The sequence below is a fragment of the Panthera pardus genome, unplaced genomic scaffold (assembly GCF_024362965.1).
Source record: "Panthera pardus isolate Hobbes unplaced genomic scaffold, ASM2436296v1 HiC_scaffold_16, whole genome shotgun sequence".
Lineage (NCBI taxonomy): Eukaryota > Metazoa > Chordata > Mammalia > Carnivora > Felidae > Panthera > Panthera pardus.
Genome location: NW_026526721.1, coordinates 79,186,776 through 79,206,057, shown reverse-complemented (window position 1 = coordinate 79,206,057; position 19,282 = coordinate 79,186,776).

The window sequence follows — 19,282 nt, the reverse complement described above, 5'->3', positions numbered from 1 at the left end:
AGCAATGATAATCTGTTGAGTATGCCCAGAGAGTGATGGTCTCTCCAGTGTGATTTGGAGTAGGTACCACAGAAAGTTTTATGGAACAGGAGAATGTGTCAGCCTTCCCTCAACCCATGTAGCAACCTTGTGGAGTAAGGACTGCTAACATGCTTTTTAGATATCCGTACACTACGAGCACTGTCTAATTATATCTGTATGCAAATATACCAAAATTATCCCCATCATAAGAATGCTAGTTACGGAGCATCTACTATATATTAGAATGCTCCCCAGGACTCTGTGACGTTGGGGTTAAGATGACGGTTTTTCAGGTGAGTAAACTGAGGCTCAGAAGGCAGATGGCCAGTGAGGTAGAGTCAAGATTTGGAGCCCAGTCTTCCTGGCTCAATATCCTGTGCCATTTTCACCACAGCCACCACCTTCTTTAGCTTATCTCAAACCCACTCCTGTGCCCCACGCACTGACAAGCCCCATTTTATGTGGCTGCTGCAGGTGTGGAACAAAGTTGAGATGAGTTTTTTTTGTTTGTTTGTTTTTTTGTTTTTTGGAGTTCCTTGATTATTCAACTTAGTTATCTCATCAGGCAATTTGGGAAGTATCTCCTCCATTTACTGGTGTGTTCTTCCTATCTAATGCATCTTATAAAAAACATGGCAAAGGAGGACGCTAGCATTTGGCAGTAAGTTGTGATGTTTGATACGTAAACATAAGTAAATAAATAGAAATAAATAACATTCTGAACGTATTTATTCATTAGTCATAATTTTTAAAACTGTTGTCCTAAAACATGTTTATATTAAGAGAAAGTCTGGAAATCTTTTAAGTGATAACCTCTGAGTTGTCTAGTATATGATTCTTATTCTTTACAACAGAAGTATTGAATTAACAAAAAAGGAAACACCTTATTATCAATGAAGGAAAAAAAAATGTATAGGATGAAAATCTTGTACTTTCTTTGGCAACACTTCGAAGAAGTCAAAAGAGTTGTCTTGCTACTTTCGAATTTATGTCTTTGTAATTAATCTTGGCTATTTAAGAGTTGCCAGTGGGAGAGCCATTGCTTCCCTGATCAAAGCCCATGTAAAATGAGAGATCCATTTTTGGGGTACGATAGAACCAATGGTTGGAAAAAAAAAAAACAAAACAAAAAGACCAGCTGCAAAATTTAACATCAGAACTTTTTTTGCAGTAGAGCTCGATCTGTTTGTAATTCTTTGCATAAATAAACAATTGTAACACATATATTTTTAAATGTATTTTTGTATTTTTTTAATAGGAAAGAAATACATGTATTAAGCTAACGTTTGTTTTAATAAAGAAATACCTACTTTGTAGGGTAGAGTAACATTTATATACCAAAAATAAAACATGAATTCTGATAGAAGCAAAAGTCTGGTAAAGTAAAAGAAAATGTAACTGTGTGGCTTTAGCAGAATCACTCAATGCTCCTCTTAACGTCTTGTGATAAAGTACACAAATCTGAAAAATCATGATCCATTTGGACTTCTGTTGCAGGAGACAACGATATGGCAGTTTAGAGAAGCCAGGCCCTGGGTTGATGAGGGAACTATTATCTTACAAACAAAGTTTTCACGAGATGCAAGATGTATGGTTTATACTGTTATTTCATACCCAAGTAAAGTGTAAGCATCTTCTCTCCCTTCTAGAATTCACTGGGTATTTTTCGCTTCGAAAGTACCAGCAATTAGAGCCAATGATGGAAGCACAGTAAAAATAGCTAACCTTTTGTGAGGGCTTTCTATGAGCCTGGCATTGTTCTATGCACTTTACAACTCGGTGAAAGAGGAATTGTCAGTTTCCCCACTCTTACATGTGTCCAAATTTGCAGAGTTTCTTTCTACACGAGGAAGCATTCGTTCGGAGTGAGCCAGTGACCCTGAGATCCTGGGCTCTCCTGCCACAAGTCTGCACTGCCTCCCTCCAGCCCTGGCCAGTGAACAGGTCCTCCACTCCACACACAGTAGCCCAAGTAGCAAGGGTGATGTCTACTGTGGTAAGTGTCGGAGCAGGATCTTTGTGGTTTCTGCCACCTCGATGCGACCATCTTCCTTACCAGACAGACACAGCTTCCTATTTTGATGGGTGAGTCATCCAGTTATCTTCATGATCTTCAGCTGAATTTCCTCTTTAAAGGAAGACTTCTTCATATTCAGCATCAGACTTATCCTTACCACTCACCTCTGAACATTATGTTGGTCATTCCCTTCAGTTGTCTTTACTCTGCCAATGCCTGTTTTTAGACTTGGAAAGCACCAGTCGATTCTCATCTTATCAAAATGTAAACACCCAAAGACCAGGACTCATGGCTGACTTATTGTTCATTCCTATACCATCGGCTCAGTACATAGCAGCCTTTTAATAAGTGTTGAAAGAATGAATGAATGATGAGTCAGTGCTGAAGGAATGGGTGAATGACTCCCCTTTGAGATCTTTCTGGACTCAGCAGTCCCCCAGACATCTGTTCTAGAACTGCTTCCTCCAGTCATTAATTCAGCGAATGTTCGCTGAGTGGCCACTACCTGAAAGAGAAGGTGAAGTTCTGTGCGTGGAATGGGAATGTGTATGCTTGAAGATTCGTGCTTTCTTTGTTTGTTCATTTACTTCGTGAATAGGCATCTATTGAGTCTTTCCTATGCTAAGAACAGGCAGTCATTGAAGGCACAGACATGAAAAATAGATTTAGACTGGAAATCCCCATTTTCTAACTTGACTTTACCACTTAATGCTGTGTGCTTGGGCAGCTTTCTTAACCTCTCTGATCTCCCATTTTCTCATTTGCAGGCCGAGGGTAGATACAAGTATCAAGTTACAAGTACAAGTATCCTCAGTTAGCTGTGAGGGTTAAGGGAGGTCACACATGTTAAGTGCTTGACCAGTCTCAGCCACTAGCTGGTATTATTTTCTTGGTAAGTGAAACAAAGAAGAATTAGGCATAATCCTTTTTCTCAAGGAAATCGACAAATCACAAGCATATAAATCATTAGAATATGAGGTGCAAATTAAAATGCTGGGGGTGTTTGGATTAAGTAGGCATGACTTACAACAGAGAATATCAGAGATAACTTCTTTCCTGGAAGAGGTTGCATTCAAGCAGGTTTGGATGTATAGCCATTTAGGAGAAAGGTGTTCCAGGAGGTGGAAGTAACACAACAAATAAATGAAGGTATTAAAGAACTGGGCTCTTGAATCACTGGGTGGTTACTATGATAGGACTGTGAGAGACATAAAGGGTACGTAGAGAGACAATTATAGAGAAAAGGGTTGGGGATATCTTGGGGAGGACTTTGAAAACCAGTCAAGGAGTTCACGTTCCATTCTAAGTAGACCAGGTGTCTATCTGTGAGTTCGTAGGCCTTATTCATTAGTTTCATTTTTGTTTTCAACTGTGGATGGGTATGGACATCTGTATTCAAATCCTTTATATTTTAAGCTATTTATTCCTTCACGTTTGGACATTCGGTCACTTCCCAATGTGTTTGGCATTTTGTCGTGTCACCTGAGTGACCAAGTAGCCCTGTGAAGCAGGCCACATGGCAAGATGAGGAAATTCACAGGTGAGTTAACCTGCCTGTGGCAAGAGCTGCTACTTGGATAGACAGGGATGTGAATGTCAAGGCTTCTAATTCCAAGACTTTCTGCTTCCTGAGGAGGGGGAGTGCAAAGACACTACAAGAGGGAAGCCAACGCCATGTTGCCTGAGTGGTGGAGAAGAGAAATTTTGACGACAGGGTCCACCAGCCAGGGGACACTTCTGCCACCATTGGCTGCTTTGTCTTGCTGTGATCTGTAGCAGTAAATGCTATGCAAAGTGAAATCAGCTCTAGATATTTCCCTGTTCTCCTGGATGGGCCTAGTGGGTACCTCTCTGCTGGCTTCATCCCAGGTTTCTTAAAAGGCTTCAAAAGAAATTGCTATTGACTGAACTCTGGGGTTATTTATAATGGAAACTCAGTCTCTCATTCCTCCTGTCCTCCACGGAAGAGTTGGGCTCTTAATCTGAACCTTGGGGAATCAGAGGCCCAGTTTGCCTTATTTAGCTTTCGGGACATTGGATTTTTTTTTTGCAAAGAGCTCCAAGTTCTACTGAAAATAAAAGTATCTATGTCCCAATGTCTTCACCAATTTAAGTAACTCACCTTCTTCCCCTAATCCTATTTTTTTATTTCCACATGTTGGACATTCTCCTTTATCCCTTTCCTTAAGCAATTGTATAAAAGAGCACTTCAGATAAGGACCAACTTTTGAGCACACCCCAGAGGCAATTTACTTAAGTGTTACACACAATGATTTAAGTGCATTTATCTGGCAATTTATCTAGGAGTTCATGAGGTCCGAGGAGGAGGTTCTCTGAGTTCGTGTTCTTAACCTGTAGACTTGAACACTTGTCCTTGTACATAGTAAGTGCTCAATCATTTGGGGGTCAATGAATCAGTTAGTAGTGTGCGATATCTCTCTATGTGAAAGAGTGTAGACCTAGACTTTCATTTCACAGTGGTTTTCTTTTCTTTTTTTTTAATGTTTGTTTATTTTTGAGATATAGAAGTTGGGGGGAGGGAACAGAGAAAGAGGGAGAGAGAGAGAGAGAGAGAGAGAGAGAGAAAGAGAGAGAGAGAGAGAGAGAGAGAGAGAGAGAGAGAGAGAGAGAGGGAGTCCTAAGCAGGCTCCACACTGTCAGCGAAGAGCCTGATGTGGGCTCGAACTCATGAACCGTGAGATTACAAACTGAGCCGAAATCAAGAGCTCGTTGCTTAACCAACTGAGCAACCCAGGCGCCCCCATAGCAGTCTTCTTTAGCTTAAGTTTTTGTATGCTTTTCCCCCATTTCCCATGTCTCTGCCTCTCTCTCTCTCTCACACACACACATGAATTACTAGTCAGTTTTTAACATTTTCCTTATGATCCATTTTGCTAGATACCGTAACGGCAAGCCACTGAAGTTTTTGACAAGTTTTGTTTTGACAGATGTGGTATAAGTAACTTCAAATATATTGCGTAGCCTCTAAAAACTTGTCATTTTCTCTTAACAGTCGTGTGACCTTAGTTAAGGCACTTAGATGCTTTGAGCTTCAGTTTCCTCATCTATAAAATACAGATCATAATGGTACCTCTCTCTCTATAATTAAATGAGGTAAAGAAGAATAGAGTATTTGGTCCAGTCTTGGGGCACAAAGCACGTGTTCAGTCAATGTTTGTTAAGGTGACCACAGTGATCGTTTTGTTTTTGTTTTTGTTTTCTTATTCTAAGAAAACGGAACGGCACCATGGTATGTATGCATTCACAAGCTATAAACCAACTTCTTCTTTGGCAAGAGGTGAGACGAAAAAAATCCACTAAAATACTTTAATTATTCATACACTTATTATCTTAGACTACCCACTTAATCAAACTATTTGAGAAGGCTTATAATAAACTAGTGTAAACAATATCATCATTAACATTTGGATTAAGAAAATCATGAGTCATTTATTGAAACCAAATAGTTATATAGTCCTTTACAAACTACCCGGTGCTTTCTCAAACATTATCCATTCTAATCCTCAGTTTTCACAACTCTTGTTAAGGAAGCATTATTACTTACCCTATTTGAGGGGGAGTAAAGTGACTCACCCTACTTCTCTTTGCTTAGTGTATAGTTAAAAGATTCAGAAATGTTCAGGAGTCCAGGAGTCTTGTTCCATTTTCCCACACCAGAAGAGCTGGAAGCCAAGTACCCCTTGGTATTTCTTTCCCAAGGTCAGGGCTGTGCTAAAGGGGCAATAAAGTAATAACCGATTCTGGTACTAGATCTGATATAAATCCTGGTCCTACTCCTTTCTAGCTGTGTGACCTGGGGCCAGTAAGACAGTTCTCTGAGCTTCAGTTGGCTAGTCTATAAGATCAGAATAATGACACTACACCAATTTTTGTGAAGATTAAATGAGACCGTGCTTACTGTGGGGATAGAAATGTGGAGCACAGGGTACATGAAGCCCGGCTATACACGAGCCCAACTTTGAGACTTGAGAGTCTTAGCTGTCAGAAGCATGACTCAAGAAGAAGGGGTGTGTGTGTGTGTGTGTGTGTGTGTGTGCATGCGGTGGAGGTGGTTAGGGCAGGGTAAGTGGGAGGAATGTCCCAAACCTAGGGAAAGAGAAAGAGGGGGAGCGTATAGAAAGAATAAGAACCTGCGTCTCCACATGTCATGGGACCTAGAGGCTGGCCCGAGGGGTAGGGGGACAAAATGGAATGAGAATCAGAAGATCTGAGTTCTAGACTTTTTGTTGCTAATTCAACTGTGTGACCTTGGTCAGGTAGATCTCCTTTCTGGGCCTCAGTTTACCATTTGAAAAACAAACAGGCATTCCAGCAATCTGATCTCTAAGATTTATTTCTAAGTTGATATTCTGCCATAAATTCTAAGGAACTGAAGTTTTTACTGGATAAAGGAAAGCGTTGAACCCAGAAGTTGTGGGTGTGCCTACAACTTTTTGTTTTGTTTTGTTTTGTTTTGTTTTGTTTTGTTCCTAAATGCTAACTGATTTGAAATATTGAGCACTTTACATTTTGTATCTAAACACCTCCCCCACCCTCAGTTATAGTCATCCCCTTGGGAATAAAAGTCATTATGCACCTGGATTCAATTCTATACCCTATGTATAGCAACAAACTGGGGGGGGAAATGTCATCTAAGTCAGGCGGGGGTCAGATCCATTAGCAACTCATAGCTACCATGTGATACAATAAGGAAACATGTTGGATCAAAGATATCCAACTGGGCTGTCATTTGAATGATCAGACTAGATCCAGCTAATTGTGAGACTGTCTCAGTGATGCACAGTGGGGCCCCTATCAAAGCAAAGAGAGAACAGAGATAAGGAGCAAGAGGGGGAGAAGCAGAGGGGGCGGAAGGAAGAAAAAGAAAGAGGAGGAGGAGGAGGGGAAGGAGAGACAGAAGAACTGATTCTTGGATGGCAATTCACAGTTTACAAAGCACCTACACAAAATAATATCCTATCTCGATCTTCGTAATCAGCTTGTGATTATTTTACTTTTGCTGAAGAGGAAACTGAAGCCCAGAGAACAAAGTGACTGGCAAAGGCCGTGAGAATTGATTTCACTCCAGCGAGTCTTTCTTTTGACAAACCTCTTTCTATGTTATAGTGCAGATTTGGGGGGTTTGTGTGTGGTCTTCCCCACTATTCTATGTGAGTGCCTTTAGGAGAAGACTGGATTATATTCAAGTCTGTTCTCCCTACAGGATCTTAGGTTCAACACCTTGCCCATGGTAGGCACTCAGTAGATGGGTCGTGGGTGAATGAACAAATCCCCAAGTATGGCACCGAAAATCTGACGCCATAAAGCTGGCCTTCTCCCTTCCTGAGTTCCATTCTCTTGGGGATGGGCAGGACAAGGTGGGACTGTTTACCTAGACATGCCCGTTGGTCTTTTCAGGAATCGGCCTGAGGACTCAAGTAATGCCATTTAGTCATTTATGGAGTGGTTAGCATGGAGTCCTATATACTTAGAGAAATTCTCACACTGGTTATTTCAGGCCGTGAGGTGGCAAAGCAGGAATTGTTTGTGACTCATATCTTGCTGAAGAAAAGACTGCGGTCTGGGGAAGTGAAGTGGCTTGCCTGGGCTCACCCAGTGTGGAGTGGCAAAGCCCACATTTGAAATCTTCCACAGAGGCTCTGGGCCCTGTTCTCAGGGTTCTTTCTCTGTGTGTACTTCTTTTTTTTTTTTTTAACGTTTATTTATTTTGAGATAGAGGGAGACAGAGCATGAACGGGGGAGGGTCAGAGAGAGAGGGAGACACAGAATCCGAAGCAGGCTCCAGGCTCTGAGCCATCAGCCCAGAGCCCGACGCGGGGCTCGAACTCACAGACTGCGTGATCGTGACCTGAGCCGAAGTCGGATGCTCAACCGACTGAGCCACCCAGGCGCCCCTCTCTGTGTGTACTTCTGACACCACCCGATGTCTCAGCCAACTGAACAGGGACGCAGCCTGCCCGAGCCCAAGACATCTGATAACGGGAACACTCATGGAATCAAGATAACGTGACCGCCTTGCTATAGAAAGGAAGATCTTCACATCAGTATAATCACTTTCATGGATCACACAGTTAGCACCTCTGTCTGGAAAATTGCCTAAGTTTCCCAGGAGGACAGGTAGATGTTGGTTATTTGTAGGTGTTCTACACCTTGGTGGAAATGGCCCCATAATTGGTGACGGCATAGGACTTCTGGCCCTTCAAGTCTCCTGGACTTCATCCATTCAACTGCTCGCTCAACCCTTCCACAGGGCCCCGAATTTGGCCATTTTCAGTAATGATCTCAGGAGGACTTCAGATATCTTTTGTGGTCATCATGTCTATAGCCGAGAAAAAACAAATTTTTCCTCATACAAATTATTGAGTCAGAGAGACTGTACATTGTCCAGTAAAATAAAATGGCCTGTGATGAAAAAGAGGTATGCATATTTTTAAATGAATATTTATTGAATGCCTACTATATGCCACACACACTTCTAAGCACTAGAGATATGAAAAAGAATGAATCTAACAGACAAAACCTCGGAGCCCATAGATCTTATATTCTAGTGGGATAAAATGGACAGGAAAGACACAAATAGGAAATATAACAGGGGGTGCAAAGCCATGGAGGCAGAGGGTCACTATTTTTTTTTTTGTGAAATTTATTGTCATATTGGTTTCCATACAACACCCAGTGCTCATACCAACAGGGAGGGTCACTATCTAGAATAGGTAAATAAAATAGGTAAAGGGAAGAGCACACCTTATTGCCACCTGGTGGGAAAGTGTTCCAGATGGAGGGAACATCACTTGAAAGGGTCTCTTGGTGGGAGTGTGCTTGAGTGTCCTGGGAACAGCAGGCAGGCCAGTATGACTGGAGCAGAGTCTGGGAGGGGAAAGGGTCGGAGATGAGGTCTGAGAGGCAGCAGGGGGCCTGCAGGGCCTGTCAGGGCCTGAAGGGAATTAGGGCTCTGACTCTGAGTGAGACAGGAGGTCACTGGAGCACTCTGGGCACAGGCGTCACATGACCTGACTTAGGTTTCAAATGGATCCTCTAGCTGCTATGTGGGGAGTAGGCTTGGAGGGGTGAGCAGGGAAGGAAGGTGGGGGTGGGGGAAGAGAAGGGATTTGAATCAATAGACTATTCCAAGAGTTTAAGCTTCAAATGATTGTGGCTTGGACCATAAGAGTCTATGCTGTTGACCCAAAGTAAAGAGAAATCTCTGGCCTAAATTTAGGGATAATTTATCTTCAAAGGCTTGAACTATGGAAGAGAGTTCAGGAAAATTTAAACTCAATTTAAAAAAGTATGTGACTATTTCCACCTCTCTAGAGTCATGCAAGTAAATATTTTCTTTGTTAAATATATGGGCAATTTTCTCTTTCAACTGTGAAAAATAAAGTAACATTGTATATCATTTCTCTCGGTTCTTATATGACTTGCAGCATTAAATGGGTTGTGAACTGAGTAATTTAGCCAGTTGTTAAGTGATAAAGAAGAGAAAGGAAATAATTCTCAGGACTCTACAGAAGCTAATGATAAAGTGGAGTTAACTGTAGTCAGAAAAGCTGAATTTCTCTCAAGAATGTAAATATTGTTATCTTATACATCTGAAAGAGGCAAAGGTCACTAGCTGTGGAAGAGATCCCATTCTGTTGATAAAGAAACTGAGGCTCTGAAGGGAGATAAACTGTCCAGGTGACACAAAGTTACTAAATTTGGACCAGAATCTGAGCCAACATGCCCCACAGGTTGCCTTCTCCATAGAAAGTCATCCTCATGAATATACCTTGTTGCTAATATGTTAGAGGGGTTCAAGTAGATTGTTTATGGCTGCTCTGGTTAAACCTCCCCCCCCCCCCCCATCTTCTCCATTTCTTCACCACCTACCAGGAACTGGCTCCCATCCGTGCTCTCCTGACTGCGCCATTTTGATTTCCTCTTTCTCTGACTCATACTCTTAGCCTCACGTAGCCCTGTGGGAATTCAAGTGTTTCTGCTCTTGTCTGCTTTTCCTTGGGGAATCTGCCTACCTGCTTTTTTCCCTGTCACTCTACGGAAAGGGAGAAGCTAAGGAGATAATACCTGATGTTCTGCTGAGTTGGGAGAACCCCCCCAAACTTTATTCGTTTTGTTCCATCATAAAAAGCATTTACATCTTCAAGTTTCGGAGTTTCAACGTGTGACTTTGCTCCCATTCCCATATAGTTATGTGCGCATTAATTTTCTGAGGAAAGAATACAATGTGAATTTGAAGGTCAAACACCGCATAGGATTATTTTTATTATGTTTTTGGATACCACAACTTTGAAAAGCAAATTGAGGATAAGCATCAGCTAACTTGGAAAGGCGGGAGAAAGCTAGCCAGCTCTAGGACTCAGTAGCTTTGAAACTTTTATCAATGCCATTTGCCCCCAGGGCCTCTGTTTTCTGACCTGTGCCCTGAAGGGAAGAGGAGACTGGGGCTTTGCTGGCAGGATCTGGTGGGGGGGGGGGGGGGCGGGGGGGATATCTCAGGAGCTCATTCCTAAGACTACCATGCACCTGCCAGACTTTTTCTTCCCACCCAGGCCCTTTATGCAGTCCTATCCTCATCCACAATCCCAGCATCCTCCCTCATAGTCTCAAATTCTGGGACTCCTGTTCACACTGATAAATATTTATAGCTTCTCCGGTGCTTACTGCCATATTGGCCCCCAGGAAGCAATGAGAAAGAAACATAAGACATCATTTCTTCCCTTAAGAAAAACTAACTAGAAAGGAGGCCTGTTTGCGTTAGTGAAAAGTTTGCATTATAGATTTTTTTTTTAAAGGAATGACACTTTTTTAAAGTGTCTTTATGCACCTTGAGTAATTCAAAATAAGCCCAGAAAGTGAGTGCTGCCTAAGAAAGCACTTAAAGGAATGCTTTAATTAATCCACCAAAATGCTTTAAAATGAACAAATCAAGGGCTTCTTTGTAAATGGGGAGATCAGAGACTCAGAAAACAATTGATTCTCTTCAATATTTTAAACATTTTTGTCATAGTTTTACAATATTAATTTGTTGTGTTACAAGGGGAAAAATAACAGTCTAGAGATTTTTTAAGGGATCACATTTTCAGAATGATTGGAATCTAAAATCTGAATGAGAAGTACAATCCCTCTGCCTGGAATGCATTGTTGCTCATTTCTACTTGTCAAAAGTCTAACCATCTTTGAAAGTTGAGTTCAAATATGGCCTCATTCAGAGTAATAGTCATTCCCTTCTTTCGATCCATGCGGTTGACTTTCTGCACTGCCTTTAAGCACTCGTGACCTGTATCTTGCTTCACAGCAAGTCGGGTACATGACATCTTTGGTCCTGGGCTGGGCTCCCGGGAGCAGGGAGAATGTGTAATTCATCTGCTCATATTGTGTCTCATAAGTAGTGGGTTTGGGGATGATGTTAGAGCAGCAGTCTCGTTGCCATTCTATGATGAATGACTCTATTAGTTAAGATATAGGTTCAGCTTTTTTTTTCTTTTATTTTTTTTAATGTTTATTTATTTGTGTGTGTGAGAGACAGAGAGAGACAGAGCATGAATGGGGGAGGGGCAGAGAGAGAGGGAGACACAGAATCTGAAGCAGGCTCCTGGCTGCGAGCTGTCAGCACAGAGCCTGACGCGGGGCTCGAACCCACGAACTGTGAGATCATGACCTGAGCCAAAGTTGGACGCCTAACTGACTGAACCACCCAGGTGCCTCGGGTTCAGCTGTTTGTACAGAGACCCAAAATGATAATGGCTGAAATAAGTTAGAAATTTCTTAGTTGTTTACATTAAAAAAAAAAAAAATCGCCCACAAGGAAACTAGGTCTACCAGGTGGCACTAAAATATTTGGAATCCAGGCTCCTCCCATCTTGCTGCTCTGCTGTCTCTAGAACGTTGCCCTTACCTGAGGAGTATAAACTAGATTATCTGCCATGTTTCTGTCCAGACCATCCGAAAAAGAAAAAGGGAAAGCAGAGGTCCCCCACTTCCATTTGAGGCACAACTGGGACGTTATACACTTTACTTCCACTTATATCCCATTGAGAACCTCATCTTAGGGTCCCAGCTAGCCAATGGTGTGCCAGGACCCACTCGTAGGGCACGTGAAAACACGTTGTGAACATTTCCTCCTAATTCCATGTTTGACGAGTCATGTTTAGTAGCTTAAAATTAGCTGTGGGAGAATTAACACTACAGATAGTAATTAGGACTTTCTTTTTCTTCCAGAAGAACTGATAAAAATTTACCAGTAATCCACTGCACCTAGCTGCAAGAGAAGCTGGAAAATGTGGTCTTTTTGTTTGTTTGTTAGTTTCTTTTTCTTTTTCCCCCGGACAGTCACACTTTCAACTAACAATTGTGTATCTGGTAACTAGGAGTTGTATTTCTATAGAAGCGACAAATGGATATTTGGAAACAATCAGAAGTCTCTATCAACATGACATCATCTGGAAACAGGAAAATGAAAATTGGGAAACCTGTTTTTAACTGTGAGAGAACAGATATACCTGTAAGAGTGTGTAGGTGGGGCTTATCACTGCCATCTCCAGTCTTGGAGTGCCAGGTGAGACAGAAGTTCAGCTTATATGTGTGGACTCAAGTATAGACATCAGGGTGGAGGTTCCATGAGTCAAATTCTACTCCAGTTTGACTGCTGTCACTGTCCAAAAACGCAGCATTGGCTCCCACCACCGTAAGTGTCCCAGGCAAGAGCTGAACAATCATTTTACAAAGTCTCCAAAGAGAAGAGTTCATTTGGGGTGGAGGGTGCCCCACCCATCTCCAAGTGCATCCTTCCACCTCAAGGACGCTTCTCCTGACCCCTCAGATTCTTAGGGCTTCCAGGAGTTTCCTTTGCTCCGCTCACCACAGTTGTAACTATGAGCACCATTATTGGGTTCATGTCCGTCTCCTCAATGGGATTGTAGGAGCAGGAACTATGTTGTCCCCCCCCCCCCACACACACACACACTGTATCTGCTGCGTGGGACAGAGGCCATGGCCACAGTGGGCACTGGTGAAAGGGGAGGGAATGGAGGATGGATGCTGTGAAAGCACCTTGCAAACCGCTCATGATGATTATTCTTTAAAAACGAGGTACTTAGGGGCTCTTGGGTGGCTCATTCAGTTGAGCGTCTGACTTTGGCTCAGGTCATGATCTCCTGGTTCGTGAGTTCGAGCCCCGTGTCAGGCTCTGTGCTGACAGCCTGGAGCCTGCTTCGAATTCTGTGTATCCCTCTTTCTCTGCCCCTCCCTCACTCACGCTCTGTCTCTCTCTCTCTCAATAATATAATAAATAAATGTTAAAAAAAATTAAAAACAAGGTACTTAGGTATAAAACAGAACAGAAAGCAAGTGAAGGAAGTGGTATAAAATACTACCAGACATCGAGGGGAACTGAATTTGATTCCAAGCTTCCTGGAAACAAAGTATAAAAAGAGAACACGCTGGGTTACTGAATTTTCTTTTTCTAATGGGGCAAAACACATGAAATCCTCTGAAGAAGGCAAGTTTTCCCAGTGACTGATTAAAATGAGACTACTCTTTGCTCCCAGTTAATGTATAAGCGTGATCAAACCTCTCCTGGCTCCAAAAAGACAGAGAAAGGAAACAAAAGCTCCCTTCACCCCCCTCAGCGGCTGTCCTACCCCCCCCCCCCTTTCCTTCCTACCCAGTCTACGCTGGCTTGTCTTCTTCACCACCCATTGGTGGATTGCTGACCGCACCTTGTTTCTGCCCCCCCTCCCCCCCCCCCCTTGTACCTGAGCTGCCGTCATGTCATGAAAGGCAACAGCAAAGCTGTCCCGGTCTGTCTAAAGCTCCCATCTTTATTGCAGTAGGCATTTCTTAATTATTTGAAACTCTTGTCCTCACTAGATCATGTCCCTTGGTTGTGTGACAGCAAACTATACTGGTTTTCTTCCTGTCGTCCTAAGTGCTCGTTCTCAGTCCCTTTGTAGGTCTGTTCCTCTATTAAGGTTGGCATTCCTCAGGTTTTCAAAGTTTTTCTCTTTGACCCCATGCATTCCTCCCTCCACATACTCTCCAAGGCAAACGTTATCTGCTCTCATGGCTTTAGTTACCGTCTAGATTCTGATGACTCCCAATTTTATTTATTTTTTTCTTTAAAAAAAAATTTTTTTAACGTTTATGTATTTTTGAGACAGGGAGAGACAGAGCATGAACGGGGGAGGGTCAGAGAGAGAGGGAGACACAGAATCTGAAGCAGGCTCCAGGCTCTGAGCTGTCAGCACAGAGCCCGACGTGGGGCTCAAACTCACGGACCGCGAGATCATGACCTGAGCCGAAGTCGGCAGCTTAACCGACTGAGCCACCCAGGCGCCCCAAGATGACTCCCAATTTTACATGGGATCAGATGGGATTACTGACCTGAGCTTCAAACTCACGTCTTTAACTTCCTTCTGGATATCTTGTAGGCCCCTCAAACCCAGCAGGCCCCGAATGGAGCCAAGATTTTCCCTCCTCTCTAACTTTATTCCTCGTGTGTTCCCCATCTCAATGAGGGGCCCTGACTTCCCACCCAGCTTCTCAAGACAGAAATCTTGTCATCATCCTTAACTCCTCCCTCTCTCTGACCCCTCATCCCCCCCATTGTCAACCACCAAGTGCTATCAGCCTAACTCCACTGATTGCTATCATGAGAGTGGCTCCCTTAGTGTAGGCCCCTGGGTTTCTGCCACAACTCTTACTTAACCAGCTATGCCCGGGGACTGCCCTCCAAAGTGGTCTTTCTGAAGCAACACTTGGAACTTGTACCTGCCTTGCCTCAGACTTATCAGTGGCTCTCCAGGACCTCCGGGATACAGTCCCAACTCCATAATGAGGCTTAAATATGCCTGGTCTGACCCCTTCTTACCTTCCAGACTTTTCTTTTTCTTATTCCCAAGCCCCAGCCCCCTCACCCCCGCAAGCGGAACAGCAACTGCTCTCCACGGCACCTGGCTCTCTCTTGCCTCAAGGCCATTGCACATGCTGCTGCCTTCCCTACCCATTCCTCCACACGTGTCCCGGATTACTGCAATCACCCATTTACTCACAGCTTAGACCAAGTGACTTTTATTCTTTCAGGCCTTCAGTAAATACTTGCTGAGCAAAGAACTGTGTGCCAGGCACCATATAGGCATTTGTAATATAGCAGCAAACAAGGCACATGTGGCTTCTGCCCCTATAATCCTAGTCCAAGAGGCTTTCCTTGATTTTCCAAGACTGTGTAGGTCTCCTGTAGAACCCTGTCCTCACCCCACATGCCACTCTCTCCAGGGTATTTTAATGCCTTTTAAACCAAGGTATAAACTAGATCAACAAACTTTTCTGTAGAGGGAGAGATGCCAGATAATAACTATATTAGGCTTTGCAGGGAATCCAGTATCTGTCAGGACTACTCACCCCTGCAGTTGTAGAGGGAAAGCAGCCATAGATAATACGTAAATGAATGGGCACGACTGTGCTCCATGATTTTATTTACAAAAGCGGATAGTGAACCAGCTCTGACCATTGGGTATAGTTAATTGAGCGCTCATCTAAAGAGCTAAACTAGGATGCTCTGTTTATTTTATTTTTGAGAGGGAGAGACCAGAGCGTGAGCAGGGGAGGGGCAGAGAGAGAGAGGGAGACATGGAATCTGAGGCAGAGTCCGGACTCTGGGCTGTCAGCATGGAACCCCATGCGGGGCTCAAACCCATGAACTGTGTGATTGTGACCTGAGCTGAAGTCAGAGGCTTAACTGACTGAGCCACCCAGGCTACCCTCAGCTAGGATGTTCTTATTCCCCTTTGGATTCACAGTGCCAGCATGGGGCTTGACATAGAGGCTTCCCTACAAAAGCGTGTTGGGTGAATAAGTGAATGGTGGTAAATGAACAAATTAGGACAGACCTGTTTACTCTTTCTCATGTGGCCGTGTCTCCTTGGTCACACTGTGCTCCACATTCACTCTGTGTAGTCAGTGAACCCTCAGTGAGATGGCTTTCGTCTATTGTGCTCAGCTCAACCCTTGTGTTGTGCAAATATCATGTCAGAAGTTTCAGTTCCTTTGATGGTAGTGGTCAAGTTTTGAGTCCTTTGTCACTACCCCCCTACTATTGGCCACAGCACCCTGGTTTGTTTGTTTGTTTGTTTTTTCTAGATATGATGGCTAAATATTGGAATATCCGGATATGCTTCATATAATTCCTTATAGACTTTAGTCATTTTGTTTGTGTGTGTGCAGATGTATTCATCCCTCTGTTTTACACATATTGATCTAAACCTACTTTAAAACTTTGCTGGAGGGGCACCTGGGTGACTAAGTCGGTTGAGTGTCTGACACTTGATTTTGGTTGAGGTCATGATCTCACGGTTCGTGGGATCGGGCCCCGTGTCAGGCTCTGTGCTGACAGCATGGGGCCTGCTTGAGATTTTCTCTTTCTCTCTCTCTCTGCCCCTCTCCTCCCCCTCCTCCCCGCCTCTCTCTCTCAATAAATAAATAAACTTAAAACAAAACTTTTCTGAAGAAGGTAAAATATTAGGAAACATTTAATTACATCTATGCACAGAGCATCTATTGTGCTTAGCAGAAGCTTCTGCATGCAGTGGGGACAAAGATAACTCAGATAACACTAAGAGGCTTATATTGCAGAGAGGATATAAGAAGGTGACTAAATAATGTTGGTTCAATGTCAAAGTGTTAAGTTTTTTGAGAAAGGGATCAGCAAAGCTCTGGAACTTGCATAGGAGGTGACATTTATTTTCAGCCAGAGATCAAAGAAGGCTCTGAGGGAGAAATATACAACCTGGACATGGAAAGGCAGGTATCTGGATACTCATATGGCACTAAAGGGCCTTCAAGACAGAGGAAAGTATAGGCATACCCACAAGTTACTAGAAAGCAAGTTTCAATGAAGCTATGTCCAGGCACTGGCTGATAAAAGTGCAGCCAACCCCTTCGAGAAGATGCCAAGTCCATTCTGGTCTGGAATGCATTGATAATTGGGACATTATGCTCAGAGACTGCAAATTGACATTCTGTCGTCATCCCTCTTGGAATAGAAACCCTGATCCTTTAAAGTAATTAGCACCAATTTGGAGCATGGGTGCAAAAATAAATCACAAGTGTCCAAAAACAGATACATTAAGATCAATGGTTAAGAAGCCAATGTTCTTATTAGCTCCACCCACGTAAACAAAATCAGAAGCAATTAGCATTTAAAAATAGAAAAGGAGAGTTCACAGTGCCTACTGGAAAATTAGTGTTTATATAGATTTCCGCAAGCATGATTTCCACTCACCTTTCCTGATCTCTGTCAGGTTACTTCCACGGCTAGAGGATCAGTGCTCTTTCCTGGGGGGTTAGGAGCGAGAACCGCGACTTTGTGCGTGTTTTCCTGGTGGGCGCTGAGAGCTGTGTGTCTGCTTACAAACAAACAGGTGGGGCTTCACCTCCCCAGCCCTACCTCTTCATCGTACCTCCGCCTCCTCTGCATGGACGAGAAGGGGATTTGCTGTGCCTCAAGACTGTCAGCAGATCTGCCCCCAGAAGCCCACTTGCACAAAGTAGAGTTAACCTTTGCTAGTGGGACAGCCGCCTGTTGGAGAAAGCCTCAATGTCCCATCCTGAAGAAGGTAGCAGTTCCCAGGGACTGACCAGGGCATGTTCAGGAGTGGCCCTTGACATGCACTCTAGAACGCGGTAAGCCTCGGTCAAGGATGGTGCCTCACTGCCAATACCCGTTGTGAGTATGGGGAGGCAAGCTGGCCGTGGAGCCCTCGAGTCACTGAGGCAGAGATGGAGGGATGTTTGGTGAAGTAAAACACACTGGCAGCTGGCTCACAGTTCTCCCTTTTAAAGACATAACCCGCGTCTTCCGTCTTCCTCTTTCTATCCGCTTACTTGGAAAGATGTGGTGAATGGAAGAGTGGGGGATGGGGGATGGGACGCAGGTTTTTTTCTGCCGCTCATTTACAAAATGGGTGGAAACTTCCCCCATTCTTTCTTCCCCCCAAAGACTGTGGCTTTAGGAACACCGGACTACCATGGAGAACACAGATGCTCTGCTTGGCAGGCACAGCAGAACCTACCCAACTGCTATCCATCTAAGAAATGACCATCACACTTGAAGTTGGTGGGACCTTGGAATAATTAAGGGCTAAAGGAGAAAGCATTTGTGCAGAGTGGCGTGGTAAAGACAACCGTGATTCAACCTCTTGGGTCTGAATCCTCTTTCTGCCTTGCCTTTCTTCCTCTAGCTTTGGGACGCCTGACCTGGAATCGGGGTTGAGGGCTTGACGAATTTACATCCACTTCAGATACAAATATCAGTAGAGTTTTGTAGGGGAGGGGAGGCAGGGAGTGGACTAAATCTTTGACCATTCGTTTTTGTTAGGGGTTCACTCATTTTTTCATACTTTCTTTTCCCAAGTTATTTTTTTCCCCTTGTGATTAATACTAGTCCCCACTGACCAGCTTGCACCTACTTTCTTTTTTTTAAAATGTAAGAGCTTAAATATGTCCTTCTTGTGTATCTTCCCATCTGCCAGTCAGTCTATATTCCAACACCTCATCCATACTTTCCTTAGCAATTACCTCAAGCTTGTCTAAGTTCCCTGTGTACAGGCCCATCTCCTCTGTTAAGCTATAGCTATTTGAGAACTGGGAACATCTTTAGTATCCTGATATCCAAGCCCAGAAATTCTGCTCAGTTGTTTATTGAATAAAGAGGCACTTCATCTGTATCCAGATTGTGTCCTAGAAGCCCCCTCGAGTGATGATAGGCTTAGTGATGGCCTCCATTTTCTCCTTGATGGGGAACCAGGAAAGGTCAGAGAATGGGAAGATCTGTCTTGGATGCATTGGATCCCCCCTTATGTCTCTATGGTTGTAAACTCAGTGCTCAGCCATGACCACTCATGTGTGATCAGATTATACAAGAGGGATCCTGCCCAGGCTTATGGGATGGGGTGAAAAAGCAAGAAGTCGACTCCTAAACTTGGGTTTGCCAGTCTCAGCATGAGGGAATACCAGAACCAACCCCCCACTGGCTTTGGCCAGGAGCCTGAGTGTTTTGTGTGCATCAGCATTGGTCAACCTGGCCTTTGGGACGGGATGCTGGCAAGGGTTCAGTGCAGGCGTGGTACCTGAAACAATTTTGGATAGAGTGGGAGACTGTATGGCCTCTTTGCTCAGAGCTTGGACGAGGAGAAGGAGAGGGAGATAATACAAAGAGTTATTTGA